The sequence below is a fragment of the Pleurodeles waltl genome, chromosome 5 (genome assembly GCF_031143425.1).
Source record: "Pleurodeles waltl isolate 20211129_DDA chromosome 5, aPleWal1.hap1.20221129, whole genome shotgun sequence".
Taxonomy (NCBI): Eukaryota; Metazoa; Chordata; class Amphibia; order Caudata; family Salamandridae; genus Pleurodeles; species Pleurodeles waltl.
This window is the reverse complement of record NC_090444.1, coordinates 1,134,705,559-1,134,718,334: the sequence shown is the minus strand read 5'-3', so window position 1 is coordinate 1,134,718,334 and position 12,776 is coordinate 1,134,705,559. Positions and strand designations below refer to the sequence as shown.

At 47.7% G+C, this 12,776-nt stretch overlaps 1 protein-coding gene across 1 annotated transcript in view; it reads left to right on the top strand.

The window, feature by feature from the left end:
- LOC138296316 (amine sulfotransferase-like) overlaps positions 1–12,776 on the top strand; it is a 404,226-nt gene that overhangs the window by 391,175 nt on the left and 275 nt on the right. The gene's annotated exons all lie outside the window — the stretch shown is intronic.

Below are 12,776 nucleotides of genomic sequence, written 5' to 3'. Positions count from 1 at the left end.
TATCACGTCTCTGTGATATTCCTACATTTTTCCATTACAACTTTATTCTTTTTGACCTACTATTATCCTGATAAATATTATATATTTTTCTAAACACTGTGTGGTGTATTTTTGTGGTGCTATATGGTGGTATTGTATGATTTATTGCACAAATACTTTACACATTGCCTTCTAAGTTAAGCCTGACTGCTCGTGCCAAGCTACCAGAGGGTGGGCACAGGATAATCATAGATAGTGTGTGACTTACCCTGACTAGAGTGAGGGCTTTTGCTTGGACAGAGGGTAACCTGACTGCCAACCAAAAACCCCATTTCTAACATTGGTGATCAGCAGTGAGGATAGGACTTGTATTTGTGCAGTGACATACAGTAGCTAAGTATATCATTACCTACCCACAGTTGAAGGTCAACTTGGTTTTTATCTCTTTTTTGAAAATCCGATTTTTTTCCTGACAATTTTCAAAAACTAAATCCTCACTCAACATGTCTCTGACTGGGTCTCAGACAGGGGACTTTGACCTAGTCCAGTTGGATACATATACAGTCAAACAACTAAGAGGATTCTGCAGGGCATTGAGGGTACCCACCCAAGGGGCCTCCAGAAAGGAGGACTTTCAAGTGGCGCTGAGGGCCTGGGCAGAAGCCCATTTAGAGGATGATGAGGAAGAGGAGCCAGAACATGGCCCCTCAGAGGAATTTTCACTATCTAATGATGGTGTTACCACTGCAATTGTGCCCCCTTCCAGACCAGGGAGCAGTGTCTCTATGCAAAGCCTGACCGCAGAGGAAAGGAGAGAGGAAAGGGAGTTCCAATTGCAAATGGCAAAAATGAAAATTGAGGCTCAACAGGAGGAGAGGAGGGCAGAAAGAGAAGCCAAACAAGCTGAGGCTGAAAGAACAGCCAAACAGATTAAAGAGGAAGCTGAAAGAGCAGCCAAACAGGTGGAAGCTGAAAGAGCTTTGGCTGAAAAGAAACTATTGTTGGCTCATGAACTGAGTCTCAAAGAACTGGAGATCAAGGCGAGACAGTCTGAATCCAGCAATAATGGTGGCAGCATACAGACAGGACCTGCTGGAGAAAAAAAGGTTCGTATACCCAAAAATGTGGTGCCCAGTTTTGTGGTGGGAGATGACATAGATAAATGGTTAGCTGCTTATGAAGTTGCACTAAGGGCTCATGAGGTTCCTGAAGGGCAATGGGGGGTAGCTATGTGGGGTTATGTGCCGCCATTGGGGAGGGACACACTTCTCATATTGGATCAACCTGATCAAAACACATACCCACTTCAGAAAGCCACTTTACTTGCCAAGTTTGGGCTGACCCCTGAGGGATACCGTCAGAGGTCCAGGGACAGCACCAAACAAACCACACAAACATGGGTAGATTTCTTTGATTTCTCCAGTAAGGCACTGAATGGATGGGTGCGGGGCAACAAAGTAGCATATTATAAAGGTTTATATAACTTGATTCTGAGAGAGCATATGCTTAATACTACTTATACAGATCTGCGCCAGCACCTAGTGGATAGTAAGCTGACTGATCCCAGGAAGCTTGCTGAGGAAGCGGACCTCTGGGTTAGCACCAGAGTGTCCAAGAAGGTACCTGGGGGGGACTCCCACAAAGGTGGTCAGGGTTCCCAACAGAAGAAAGAGGGGGGAGATAAACTTGCAGATAAGGAACTCTCCAAAGGCCCCCAAAAGAATTCCCAGGGAGGGGGTGGCAACCCTTTCTTTTCCAAATTTTGGAAAAAGCCAGGGACATATGACAAGTCAGGGAAATCTAGCCCCAAATGCATGGAGTGTTACCAGTATGGTCACTACAAAGGCGATCCACAGTGCCCCAAGAGGGCACCGTCCACTACCGGACAGGCACCTGGGTTGACTAGTGTAGCGCTCGGGGGGGAGATGGACCCAAATAGCTTTGGGGAGCAGGTAGAGATTTCCCTAGTGTCCCTGGGAGAAGGAGAAATGGTGCCCAAGGCCCACATGCCCAGAAATACTTCTAAGTACCGGCAGTGGGTCACCATTGATGGGCAGAAGGTGGAGGCTCTGCGTGACACAGGAGCCAGTATGACTACTATCAAGAGTCAGCTGGTGTCAACAGAGCAGATAGTACCTAATACATTCCACCAGGTCAGAGTCGCTGACAATCGCGAGAGTCACCTACCGGTGGCTCTGGTTCCCTTTGAGTGGGTGGGGGGGTCTCTGGTACTTTGAAAGTAGCTGTGAGTCCTGCCATGCCTGTAGATTGTCTGTTAGGCAATGATCTTGAGCACACTGCTTGGAAAGAAGTGGAGCTCAGGTCTCACCTGGAGATGTTATGGTTACCTGAGTGGGTCTGCATGACCACACGGTCCATGGCTGACCGAGAGGGAAGTCAAGAGCATCTGGAGCCTGGAACGATGGCCCAGAGAGCTGCCAGGAGGAGGGACCAGGGGTGCGGGAAACCGGCCCCAGAAGTTCCCACAGTGGCTGACGGGGCTCCTGAGGAGGAGGTTCCCGAGCCAACTGGGGAAGACATTGCCGCCCTAGGTGACTTACCTGAGCTTGCTGGCTGGCAAGTTGAGGGTGGACCCACCAGGGAGGAATTCTGCAAGGCGCAGAAAGAATGTCCCACTCTGGAAGGTTTGAGGAAACAAGCCTCAAACCAGGCAGCAGGCGACGCCTCTGGCGGTCACCACCTATATTGGGAGAATGATCTCCTCTACAGTGAGCCTAAGGTTCCGGCCTTTGGGGCAGCACGTACCCTGGTGGTCCCCCAATGTTACCGAACCTTCCTACTGGGTCTGGCTCACAACATTCCCCTGGCAGGACATTTGGGGCAGGGCAAGACCTTTAACAGGCTTGTCACCCACTTTTATTGGCCCAAAATGAGGACACACTCAGATAAGTTCTGCAGATCTTGTCCTACCTGCCAGGCCAGTGGTAAAGCAGGAAAAAGGGTTAAAACCCCCCTGATTCCACTTCCTGTCGTTGGCACCCCCTTTGAAAGGGTGGACATCGACATTGTTGGTCCCTTGGACCCCAAAACTGCCTTAGGCAACAGGTTCATCCTGGTTTTGGTGGACCATGCCACCCGTTACCCAGAGGCAATCCCTCTGAGGACCGTAACTGCACCAGTGGTGGCCAGAACCCTGATGGGGATATTTACCTGTGTGGGATTCCCCAAGGAAATAGTGTCTGACAGAGGCACTAACTTCATGTCTGCATACATGAAGTCTCTGTGGGATGCGTGTGGTGTAACTTACAAGTTCACCACACCCTATCACCCCCAGGCTAATGGTCTTGTGGAGAGATTCAACAAGACCCTGAAAGGCATGATTGGTGGCCTCCCTGAGGCCATGAGGCGTAAGTGGGACGTCCTCTTACCATGCCTTCTCTTTGCTTACAGAGAGGTCCCCCAGAGGGGGGTAGGGTTCAGTCCCTTTGAGCTTCTCTACGGGTACCCTGTCAGGGGACCCTTAAGCATTGTCCAGGAGGGATTGGAGAAAGCTCCAAAGACACCCCCTCAGGATGTGGTAGGCTATATGTTGGCCCTCCGCAACCAGATGACCCGCTTCTGGAAAGAGGCCCAAAGTAACCTTGAGGCCAGTCAAGAGGTAATGAAACACTGGTATGACCAGAAGGCCACCCTGGTAGAGTTTCAACCTGGAGACAAAGTGTGGGTAATGGAGCCAGTAGAGCCCAGAGCTCTCCAGGACCGCTGGTCGGGCCCATTTGAAATAAAGGAGCGGAAAGGGGAGGCCACTTACCTAGTGGACCTCCAAACCCCTAGGAATCCCCTAAGGGTGCTCCATGTGAACCGACTAAAAGCTCATTTTGAGAGGTCGGAGATCAACATGCTTCTGGTCACGGATGAGGGAATGGAAGAGGAGAGTGAACCTCTCCCCGACCTCCTCTCTGCCCAAGAAGGTGATGGGTCAGTAAGCGGGGTCGTTCTGTCTGACTCCCTGACTCTAAACCAGAAAGGAGACTGCTATGAGCTGTTGGAGCAGTTCTCCCCCCTGTTCTCCCTTACTCCTGGACTGACCCACCTCTGTGTTCATGATATTGACACTGGTGACAGTCTCCCTGTGAAGAACAAAATTTACAGGTTGTCGGATAAGGTGAAGACCAGCATCAAGGAGGAGGTCTCCAAGATGTTGACTCTAGGGGTTATCGAGGAATCCAGTAGATCCTGGGCCAGCCCAGTGGTGTTGGTCCCTAAGGCTACTGCCCCAGGTGCGAAGCCAGAACTCCGGTTCTGTGTGGACTACCGGGGTCTCAACTCAGTCACACGGACTGATGCTCACCCCATCCCCGAGCTGATGAGCTCGTGGACAGGCTAGGCGCTGCCAAGTTCCTGAGTACGTTTGATCTTACTTCAGGGTACTGGCAGATCGCCCTGACTGAGGGGGCCAAGGAAAGATCCGCATTCTCAACCCCTGATGGCCATTACCAGTTCCGGGTGATGCCGTTTGGGTTGAAAAATGCCCCCGCTACCTTCCAACGGTTGGTTAACGGGGTCCTAGCTGGCAAGGATGCCTTCTGTGCAGCCTACCTGGATGACATAGCTGTCTACAGTTCCAGCTGGGAGGAACACCTGCTTCACCTCAAGGAGGTGCTTCAGGCCCTGCAACAGGCAGGCCTGACCATCAAGGCCAGTAAGTGCCAGATTGGGCAGGGTTCCGTCGTGTACTTGGGACACCTAGTGGGTGGTGGCAAGATGCAGCCACTCCAGGCCAAGATTGAAACTATCAAGGCCTGGCAACCACCACGAACTCAGACTGAGGTGAGAGCCTTTCTAGGCCTGACAGGATACTACCGCAGATTTGTCAAGGGCTATGGTACCATTGTAACACCCTTGACAGAACTCACTTCCAAGAAACAACCTAGGTTGGTGAATTGGACGGAGGCTTGTCAGAAAGCCTTTGACGCCCTGAAGGAAGCCATGTGCACGGCCCCGTACTCATGGCCCCTGACTACTCCCAGGAATTTATTGTGAAGACAGACGCTTCAGAGCATGGCATAGGGGCAGTCCTAGCACAGCTGAATGAGGAGGGTAGAGATCAACCGGTAGTCTTTATTAGCAGAAGGCTATTACCACGGGAACAGAGGTGGAGTGCTATTGAGAGAGAAGCTTTTGCTGTGGTCTGGGCACTGAAGAAGCTAAGACCCTACCTGTTTGGGACTCACTTCCGGGTTCAGACAGACCACAGGCCCCTCAGATGGCTCATGCAGATGAGGGGTGAGAATCCAAAACTCTTGAGGTGGTCCATTTCCCTACAGGGGATGGACTTTACGGTGGAACATCGCCCAGGGGTTGACCACGCCAATGCTGATGGTCTCTCCAGGTACTTCCGCCTTAGCGATGAGAGCTCCCAGGAGGTCGGGTAGCTCTCCCCACTTTCAGCTCGGGGGACACATGTTAGACCTGACAGCCTTAGGGTAGTCACCCCTAACTTGTTGCCTGCCTCCCTCCATTTTTTGGACACTGTTTTTGCTGGTTTATAGACTCTGCGCACTTTACCCCTGCTAACCAGGGCGAAAGTGCATATGCTCTCTCCCCTAAAACATGGTAACCTGGAATCATACCTGATTGGACTATTAATTTACTTATAAGTCCCTAGTAAGGTGCACTCTATGTGCATAGGGCTGGTAAATTAAATGCTACTAGTGGGCCAGCAGCACTGGTTGTGCCACCCACTTAAGTAGCCCCTTCTCCTGGTCTCAGGCCTGCCATTGCAAGGCCTGTGTGTGCAGTTTCACTGCCACATCGACTTGGCATTTAAATGTTCTTGCCAAGCCTAGAACTCCCCTTTTTCTACATATAAGTCACCCTTAATATGTGCCCTAGGTAACCCCTAGGGCAGGGTGCTGTGTAGGTAAAAGGCAGGACATGTACCTGGGTAGTTATATGTCCTGGTAGTGTAAAACTCCTAAATTCGTTTTCACACTACTGTGAGGCCTGCTCCCTTCATAGGTTAACATTGGGGCTGCCCTCATACACTGTTGAAGTGGCAGCTGCTGATCTGAAAGGAGCAGGAAGGTCATATTTAGTATGGCCAGAATGGTAATACAAAGTCCCACTGACTGGTGAAGTCGGATTTAATATTACTATTCTAGAAATGCCACTTTTAGAAAATGAGCATTTCTTTGCACTTAAATCCTTCTGTGCCTTACAATCCACGTCTGGCTGGGCTTGGTTGACAGCTCCTTGTGCATTCACTCAGACACACCCCAAACACAGGGTACTCAGCCTCACTTGCATACATCTGCATTTTGAATGGGTTTTCCTGGGCTGGGAGGGTGGAGGGCCTGCTCTCACACAAAGGACTGCCACACCCCCTACTGGGACCCTGGCAGACAGGATTGAACTGAAAGGGGACCTGGAACCAGAAACTACACCCTGCCAAGAAGAACTGCCTGACTGCTCAAAGGACTCACCTGTCTGCTTTCTACAAAGGACTGCTGCCTTGCTGTTGCCCTGCTGCCTTGCTGAACTCTTGTCTGGCTGTGAAAGTGCTCTCCAAGGGCTTGGATAGAGCTTGCCTCCTGTTCCTTGAAGTCTCAGGACCAAAAAGACTTCTCTCTTTTACTTGGACGCTCCGTGCGCCGAAACTTTCGACGCACAGCTTGTTTCGCGGCGAGAAAAACGCCGCACTCCGACGCTGATCGACGCGACGCTATTGGGACGATAGAAGATCCGACGCACGGCCTCGCAAGGACAACGCCGCCCGACCTCTAGAGGAGAAATCGACGCGACGCCTGCCGTGAGATCGTAATTTCAACGCGCAGCCCCGCAGATCGAAGTCTAGAGGAGAAATCGACGCGACGCCTGCTGTGAGATCGTAATTTCGACGCGCAGCCCCGCAGACCGACGCGCAGCCGGAGAACAAGCAGGGAAATCCACGCACAGACCCGGGACATCTGGTAATCCCCGCGATCCACAGAAAGAGACTGTCCGCGTGCCGGAAAACGACGCCGACTTCCCCGCGTGGAAAATAACGACGCAAGTCCGTGTGTGCTGGGGAGAAATCGACGCACACACTCTTTTTCCACGCACCTCTTCTCTTGTGGCCCTCTGAGGAGATTTTTCCACTCCCAACCAGGTACTTGTGCTTGAAAGCGACTTTGTTTATATTCTAAAGACTTAAGACACTCTATATCACGTCTCTGTGATATTCCTACATTTTTCCATTGCAACTTTATTCTTTTTGACCTACAATTATCCTGATAAATATTATATATTTTTCTAAACACTGTGTGGTGTATTTTTGTGGTGCTATATGGTGGTATTGTATGATTTATTGCACAAATACTTTACACATTGCCTTGTAGGTTAAGCCTGACTGCTCGTGCCAAGCTACCAGAGGGTGGGCACAGGATAATCTTGGATAGTGTGTGACTTACCCTGACTAGAGTGATGGCTTTTGCTTGGACAGAGGGTAACCTGACTGCCAACCAAAAACCCCATTTCTAACAAAAAGGTTAAACGACATCATATCAGCACAATGCATAAATTATGTTAGCTTGAAATTTCTAGGTTTTTGCATTTTAGTCGCCCGTAGAGCGCGCACTGCCCTGATGCTGACAATTCTGCCACTTTCTTGGACAAACAAATTGATTGAACCTCACTTAGTAGACCCTCCAGCTTATCAAAATGCTGATTACAATAATCAAGGATCCTTAGTTTCATGACCTGATAATTCATTATATCCGGATTGTTTGGAATACCATTTAGCTTTGCTGCAGTGCATCTTGTCTCCTTCTTCCTTGTTACGGTGGAGTGCGTCAAAAGATCCTAAAGCCTTTGTACTTTCAGCATGGGCCTTTTTCTTCTTTTTGACCTGGGGTGAATTATGGGAGGAAAGATGAATCAAAGATGCATTTCCCCTCACATTCGAGGTAGGATTACTTGACACAGTTCTGTCCTCTTTTTGCCTATCATCTATGACCTCCGTGGCAACCGTTACTCTGTCACCTGACACAATTGTGGTTGCCAAGTCTGTCTGGGCTAGGGGGAGCAATTACTGTGGAAACTGATTGCCTCTTAACTTCATTAAACTTACCTTCTACCAAACTCATTTCTGAATTACTCGCCCGTGACTGTTGTTAAATACTTAGTAAGAGAGTGATTGTATTTTCTCTTCCCCGTTGGTATAATGTGTCCAAATAATCAAACAAACAGCCTATATTGCCCACTAAGAAGACAGAGATTACCTTTTAGGCTAGAAGGAATCCACAGTTCTGAGGCCAAAAAGTCAGGGCCAAGAGAATGGGCCCAGCCTCCTCCGGACTCAGACGGGGACAGACGGGCCTGCTCTTGGCCCAGTCTTTGCCCCTGCACGTGCCCTTCATGCATCCTCTGCCGCGGAATGCCCCTGTTACTTTTCAAGTGCCTGCCTGGCATGTGTACTACAGGTCCACCTCCTTGCCGGTGAGTGTGTTTTGAGGACTTAAAGTCCTTGGTCCGTGATTCAAGTCCTCAGTCACCTCACTCACTGCAGAGTTCCCCTGCTGCTTTTCAAGCGCCTGCCTGGCCTGTGTACTGCTGGCCCGCCTCCTTGCCATTGAGGGTGTTGCTGGGGCTTGAAGTCTTTTCCCTGAGAGTCAAGTCCTTAGGTGCGCCCGCAACGCTGAGTGCCCCTGCTGCTTTTCAAGCACCTGCGTGGCATGCTTACTGCGGGCCCTCCCTCCTTGCCATTGAGGGAGTTGTTAGGTCAAGTCCTTGGTTTTTTGTGTAGATGTGAGAGATAAATTTGGTACCTTTAAAGATGTACACAATTTTGGCTGAGGTAACAAATACCTTTGTTAGAAATGTGATTTCTAGTTGGCAGTCGGTTTGCACCCTGTCCAAGTAGGGACCCTGTTAGAAATGGGGTTTTTGGTTGGCAGTCAGGTTAACTCCCTTTTCCAAGCAAGGGCCCTCACTCTAGTCAGGGCAAAGGAGAAACACATCTGGTTAACCCCCACACACCCCATTGGTAGCTTGGCACGAGCAGGCAGGATTAACCCAGAATCAATGTGTAAAGTATTTGTACCAACACACACAGTAATACAGTGAAACACTACAAAATGGACACCACATTAGTTTAGAAAAATTGGCAATATTTAGCTAAATCAAACAAGAGAAAAATCCAACATACACAAGATTGTCAATTCCTTTCTCGCAAGGGAGGCCGTGCGTCGCTTCTTCATGGGTCGGCGATGCATTAATTTTCTCCCTCGCAACAGAGCGATGCGTTGGTTTCCAGATGGGGCACCTTGGATCCACGCAGAGTCGGGATGACTTTGACACCCAGGGACAATGCGTGGAAAATCTGGTTACACGGTGTTAGAAAACCGCACTGCGTGGGGCTTGCGTCATTATCAGCAGCCGCAAGCGGGTGTTGCGCGTCTTTTCTCCAACATCGATGCGTAGATCTTCCAGCTGCGATGCAGGTGGAGCTTCGATTTTAGCAGTCAACGACTGCGTGCCATTTATCAGTCACGTTGCAGATGGTGCATCAACAATTTCCCTGCACAGCGTTCTGTGTGTGGATTTTCAGCTCTTATTCTGCCAACTTCACCTTTCAGGGGCCCAGGGACTGGATAGGGCACCACTTGACAGGGCAGGAGTCTCAATAGAGAGTCCAGGTGCTGGAAGGGGAAGTCTTTGATGGCCCTGAGACTTCAAAACAGGAGGCAACCTCAGTTCAAGCCCTTGGAGACTCTTCTCAAGCAGGAATATACCACAAAGTCCAGTTTTTGTTCCCTTTCACAGGCAGAAGCAGCAACTGCAGGATAGCCCAACAAAGCACAGTCACAGTCAGGGACAGCACTTATCCTCAGCTCTTCAGCTCTTCTCCTTGGAAGAGGTTCCTCTTGGTTCCAGAAGTTATATAATTTTCAGGGGTTTCGGGTCCAATACTTATACCCCTTTCTGCTTTGAAGTAGACATACTTCAAAGGAAAGTCTCTGTTGTTCACAAGATCCTGCCTTGCACAGGCCAGGCCCAAGACACACATCAGGGGGTTGGAGACTGCATTGTAAGAGGGCAGGCACAGCCCATTCAGGTGTAAGTGATCACAACCCCCTCCAATGTAGCACAGATGGCTCATGAGGAAATGCAGGCTACACCCCAGCTCCCTTTGTGTCACTGTCTAGAGGGAATTCACAATCAGCCCAACTGTCAGTTTGACCCAAACGTGGATTTCACAGGCAGGCACAGGCACAGAATTGTTAAGCAAGAAAATGTCCCCTTTCTAAAAGTGGCATTTTCAAACAGGCAATCTAAAAAACAATTCTACCAAAAGATGTGTATTTAAATTGTAAGTTCAGAGACCCCAAACTTCATATCTCTATCTGCTCACAATGGGCAATTACACTCAAGAGGAATTTAAATACAACCCATACGTTAACCTATGGCAGAGATAGGCCTTGCAATAGTGAAAAATGAATTTGGCAGTATTTCACTATCAGGACATGTAAAACACGCCAGTACATGTCTTACCTTTTAAATGCACTGCACCCTCCCCATGGGGCTAGGTAGGGCCTACCTTAGGGGTGCTGTACATGTACCAAAAGGGACGGTTTGGGCCTGGAAAGTGGGTACACTTACCAGGTCGAAATGGCTGTGCAAGACTGCACACAGACACTGCAGTGGCAAGCCTGAGGCATGGTTACAGGGCTAGTCATGTGGGTAGCACAATCGGTGCTGCAGGCCCACTAGTAGCATTTGATTTGCAGGCCCTGGGCACGCATAGCGCACTTTACTAGGGACTTACCAGTAAAGTAAATAAGCCAATCATGGATAAACCAATCACCAGTACAATTTACATAGAGAGCACTTGCACTTTAGCACTGGTCAGCAGTGGTAAAGTGCGCAGGGACAATAAACCAGCAAAAACAGAGTCCAGAATACCATAAAAACAGGAGGTCAGAAGGCAAAAACGAAGGGGAAACACGCCAAAAGATGACAGATCTAACAACCTCCAACTCCAGTTTAGACAGATTGGTAGCCTGCAAATAATTGAGGTCATAGCACCAAATTTTTGCAAATGTCTTAGCCTTCTGGTTTTGTCCATGTATAAAAAGGTAATAAAATAACCATGTTTTAACACGATGATGATGACTTTCTAACCATCAGTGTTTACAAGTCTTTGTGATGCAGTCTGTATTTACTTGCATCTTGCATTCATGGAAATGTACATAAAGTCATATAGTGCTGGAGAACATCCAAAATACGTTGAACTAAACAGCATTCCGAGTGAAATGGCCCAGCCTTTGCTGCCTAAACAGTGTTACTTCAAACTCATCATTAAATTATACCCAACAACACATGGCAGGTAAAGTGGAGCAACACTTATCAACTATTCAAATAACAAAGTATGTTAAGCTTATTTGCAGGCTATAATGTCATTATGTTGCAGTAGTAACTTTTAAAAATTGCAAATATCTGGTGTATTATTTTTGAAAAAATGCATAAACATTGTGTCGACCACAGTCGTGGTGTATAGTGTAAAAAACATCTAGATATTTATTTATTTTGCTCCTTGTCGAATGAAATGATTTTTATTTTTATTTGGGGGCCACGCTACACCTCATAGAGTGCACCTTTTTGAACTGCCAGCATGCCGGTGGAAGTAACCAGTTACTAATCACAAACATATAGATACCGAATATAATTACACATAAAACTCCCTCCTAAAGTCGCCATCCTACATTTTAACCTGATAATGATTGACATCAGGTTGGGACCTATTTACTCTTTTGACAAAGAAATACAAGACCACAACAAAATACTGCAAACAGGACAAACACACACCGTTCAACCAAGAGCACGCTATTGTGCCTCAAAATGTGAAAAATAAGCACATTGACTTAATTGGTAGTGAAAAACAGGTTATTTTCTGTATTTTTATACAGTAAGAGCACAATCAGATATTACACATATCACGCCCTTAACCCACTGGTGGAATTAAAGCGATTGATGAGGTATTTCGATGAATAAAATAGTGATACCCTCGCAGAACTCTACTTGATTTATATAACTTCAACAACACTGATGAAATGATTTAATAATAGAAGTTATACAGCTTCACACTCCAGTGACGTACAGGAAAACCTCGATTTGTACTAGATTGTACCTCATTGACAGAGCATCCACCAAAAGTCTGCAGGTCGCAGAATTCTATCATAATAGGCACTTCTACCCGTCCATCCTTCTGAGGTCGATATAATATCTTCCACTGAGTTGGCTGGGGATAATTCCGTTTTTCATCCCTGCTGTACATGTAGTCGTTTTTTACTACTTTTTCATGCAAAATAATCCCTAGGAAACAATGAACGTATGAGTAGTAAGCGCAAAGCTAATGATGGAGTAAATGCCAGATATTACCCAGCAACTAAACAGTTATGTGCTGAAGGACGCCTATCACGTCAAGTATTATTTATCTTATGCCATAAATGTTTATTAAGGAACACGTCACAAGGCATATTGTGAAAAATATAATTCACAAGAAAGCTGGGATGTAGTAGGCTGCTACTGGCACGTTTGCCACCTGGCTTGATGTTTTTAGAATATGTATATGAACTCTACACCCAAAACAGTGGCTCGCCTACAACGTTACTCAGGATTTATCACTCGTCAATCAGAGTTCTCAATGTTTTCCTGCATATTGTCCTAAAGATCAAAAGGTGTATGTAAAGGTCACTGTTGAGTGTAGTCAATGACAATGAGGTATTGTGTTAACCTTCAAGATATGTTACTTGTTCCAAAGTACTCATCTATGTTTCGCATCAGACCTCTCACAA